The sequence below is a fragment of the Theobroma cacao genome, chromosome 2, assembly GCF_053813885.1.
Source record: "Theobroma cacao isolate CCN51 chromosome 2, ASM5381388v1, whole genome shotgun sequence".
Lineage (NCBI taxonomy): Eukaryota > Viridiplantae > Streptophyta > Magnoliopsida > Malvales > Malvaceae > Theobroma > Theobroma cacao.
In genome coordinates, this window is record NC_142640.1 from 16,029,613 (window position 1) to 16,033,810 (window position 4,198).

The 4,198-nt window shown below is 34.3% G+C and overlaps 1 long non-coding RNA gene across 1 annotated transcript; it reads right to left on the reverse strand.

Moving 5' to 3' along the window:
- Positions 1-1,955: 1,955 nt before the first annotated feature.
- On the reverse strand, positions 1,956-3,951 carry LOC148764103 (uncharacterized). The gene is made up of 3 exons (XR_016024809.1): positions 3,819-3,951; positions 3,088-3,167; positions 1,956-2,220 (listed from the first exon to the last, which is right to left on the reverse strand). It is a non-coding gene; the product is annotated as an uncharacterized LOC148764103 (long non-coding RNA).
- Positions 3,952-4,198: the final 247 nt, after the last annotated feature.

Consider the following 4,198-nt stretch of genomic DNA (forward strand, 5'->3'; position numbering starts at 1 on the left):
GCCTCACCAAGGAAAAGAGGAAAGAAAGAAAGAACAAAACCCTAGTTAGAAAAATTCAAGGGAAAATTGGTGGATTTCAAGGAATTAAGCAAGGTAAAATTTCTTGATTTTAGCTTGTGATCTACCTTTCCTATGCATTCTTTTTCATTTTTCATGGTTGAGAATCAAGTTTGCATGAAGATACCTTTGCTGGCCGGACATGGGGGGAGGGGTTTTGATCTTGGATTTAACTAGATTACATGTTATTCTAGTGTTTTTAGTTGGTTGGTGATGTGTAGCATGAAAAGCAAATAAGAAAAAATTCATGTTCTTCCGTCACCCTCATTGGCCGAATCTTCCTAATGGTATGTTGATGGTGGATTTGATTTTATTTCAAGTGATTTGGTTAGGAACTAATGATTTATGGTGTAAAAAAAAAAATCAAGTATGAAAAACCATAGTGTTTATACACCCACCATGGCCGAATTTCATAAGGAATCTAGTGATGATGATTTTTGTGATATCTTGTGTTATTTTGTTAGAATTTAATGAACGGTGGTGATGGAAATCGAAAATGGTAATTTTAAAGTATAGTTCTTTCAGTAAATAAGTTGAATAACACTAAGAAAGTCAAGCTCATTAAGGCATTTTGGTGTATTTTGGGACATTGGAAGTGTGATGAATATAATTGGAGTTAATTTGGATGTTTTGATTAAATCAACGGTGGAGAGTTCGAATTAGGTCGAAAACCGATCCATTCCGATCACAATTAAACCAACGTGTAACACTGTCTTTAAGTGACTATCCAAACAACCTCATGCATTCATATAGAGCCTAAAATAGATTTATAATGACATGACACAATATATTGAATTATTTGTCGTGTATTGTGTATAGGTAGTGAAACTTCCGATAAGGGTAAGGAGATTATACCCGAAGACTGAGACTAGGAGTACTTCGAACTCCCGATATTGTGAGTAACTTTATTATCGTCTTAATTATCTAAAGTAGTTTTTATTCATTTTTGTGATTTTATAGAAAAATGAGTTTAAATGGTAAATCTTTATGTTTTATAAGTAAAATGTGATTAAATGAAATGAGTTTATAAATCATTTTGAAATTGAATCATGATTTTAGAAATTGAGTAATTAGAGACTATTTGATTGTGTTGTAAATTTATGGTTTAAATTGAATGGCTTATGGTGATATTGGCATGAATGGCTGAATTGGAAATTGTGTTGAAATTGTATGAACTGTTTGTTTTGCCTTAACAGGCTGGGTAATAATATAATTGCCATGTCATGCTGTCGAAACTTTTATTGATTTGGTGGGATATTGATTAGTCACTGCAGTGGTGGGTTTCCGTGGACCAGCCTATTAGAGAGGGGCACAGTAAACACGGTTATATTTTACTTCGGTACGAGAGGCGCGGAGGGTATCTCTTGAGGTAAAGCTTTAGAGTTCACTACACGCTAAACCACCACGTGAGGGTGAACTCAGCCAACGCCAAGGAATGGCTATGCTTCTAAACGTAAAAAAAAAAATGTGTTTTATGCGCATATGAACTTTTCTTTAACAGCCTTGGCGGACTCAGTTAGATGCCTCGGTCAAGGTATCCCTAAGAATAAGTGTCACGACCCGGAACTCCCATCGGGCCCGTGACAACCGTCGCGACGTCCCGATAAGCACTAATTACCCTGAATGTCGATCGAAACCCCGCAAGGCTTAGCATCAACTTCCGCATCTCCCCGGTGAGCGACAGTTATTAAATCTCGCATTTCAAGAAATCATAAGTTGTTTCCAACTCAAAACAATAAAAATATTATTTTCTAGCTCACTGGGGCATTTTCGTCATTTTTTTTTTTAAATTTCGAAATCCGAAAAAATGTAATATGTAAGTGGAAACACATATTTCATGATTTAAATTAAATTTTGAAGTCTAAAACATTCGTTTAAAGTAAAATTATAGCTATTTGAATATAATAAAAATATTAAATAAAATATTCTATTTTCTTAAAACACAATATTTTCAAAGTCTTCCTAAAATAACTTTTGTAGCGTAAGAGTAAAATAAATTTATTCATATAGTAATAAAGATAATTAAAGTATGAAATTTCGTTTACAGTGACACGTGGGCCCCCAACTAACCAAGAAAGTGTAGAGCTACGAACCCTTACTTCCTATGATGCAACTCCGAGATTAATTCTCGTCTTAATCAACTATCAACAAACTGTCCTGAGCCTGAAAAATGGATAGGAAGAGGGGTGAGATTAAATAATCCCAGTGAGTAAACAATTACCATCAAAAGCATCTAAAGCCGAGTAGATGGAGGCAATATAAAAACGTTATATCTCAATAATGTTCATAACACAAAATTCGTTTCAATCTATACCAAATAATTTCTTTTTATCAAAATTTCCCCGACTTATGAATTTTTTTAAACTTGGGCCCTGCCAATATCATTCTCGCGGGTACCTTCGTCAAGGTATCCCACTGAGACCGCCAAGGCTGTTCAATGACCCATACCCATAAACATGTTTTCACATCTGATACACAGCCGTTCCTTGGCGTTGGCTGAGTCTCACTCTCACATGGTGGCCCGAATGTGAGGTGCACTCAAATCATACCTCAGGAGATACTTCACCCAACATCTCCCCCCGGAGGTAAGTATATAATTGAGTTACCGTGCCCCTCTCATAGGCAGTCCACGGAAACCCCCACCACTGCAGTGACCGTTTAATATACCACCAGACCCATAAAAATTCCAGTAGCATAATATGGCGAATAAAATGTAATCCAGTCTACCGAGACCAATCCAAAATTGTTCATATATTTCATGCCAACCCCAAAAATTTAGCCATCATGCTACCATAGTGTCATAAGCCCCAATTTCAATAACATATAAAATCAAAAATTTCAACACAGTCTCCATATACTCAATTTTCCCAAAACAATATTTGATTTCAAAACCAGTATAAATCTCATTTTTATTAAAAAAACATTTTAATTGGAAAACATAATATTTTATAATTTAAATTCACCATTCAATAAAAGCATCAAATAAGTATAATTACTCTAGATATTTAAGACGATAAATTGTCCACTCACAGTTCTAGGAGTCGATGTACTCCTAATCCCAGTCTTCAAGCACAATTTTGGTACTTTTACCAGTGTAATTTGCTCACCACCTATTCACAATGTAGAATACATAATTCACCACATCAATGCTTGACCATTGTAAAATCAATTCAGGCTCGGTATATATGCATGATATGACATGCAACTTATCCGACTACCGCTTAAATGCGGTGCTGACTTAATTCGGCCTATTACCCGATTAAATTACTAACGCGTCCAATTTAATCTCAAATTAATTTTTTTCAGTTTCTATACCTCAATTGCACCCAAATTGACTTAATGTCCCTCGGTGTGGTGCAAATTATCAGTCCTGATAGCAAATTACGAAAATACCCCTAATGGGTAAAAATTCATATTTTTGCTCCAAAAATTTCCATTATTTTTCTAGACTCATAATTCATCATTATTTATCATAATTCCTCAAATAAACATCAAGATCATCAGCCAATATTCCCCTAGAAAATTCAGCCAACAATGGTAATGGAGGAAAATAAATTCTTTTCTTGTTGTTTTGTTCCTAAATATGCTAAACTAACTTAAAACACTAACATAACTTAAAATCAAATTAATCTAACAAGTTTCTCTCTCCTAACCCATTTTTCCAGAATTGAATTCATCCTCAAATCACATGATTCAACCATGGAAAATGATGGGAAATGCATGGGAAAGGTAAAGCACAAGTCAAAATCAAGAAATTTTACCTTTGGTCACTTGTTTCCTTGAATTTTCACCAATTTTTCCTTGAATTTCTCCCCCTAGGTTTTTGTTTTTCTTTTCCCCTTTGTTTTCTTGCTATGGCCGGCCATAATGAAGAGAAAATGGTGGTGTGGGCTGATTTTTATAGTTAAATAATATAATAATCTAAACTTGCCACATGTCACTACATTATTGGTCTATTTTTTAAATTCTTATCTTTTAAGCTTTAAATCTCCACCACACATTATTCCTTAAAATATCCATAACTTAGATAAAATTCTCAAACTTATCCAAAGTCTTGGTCAAGTAATTTTTGATATTTACACTTTTGCCCCCGTAAAAATCAAAAATTACATTTTTGCCCCAAAAACTGAAAAATTGCCCA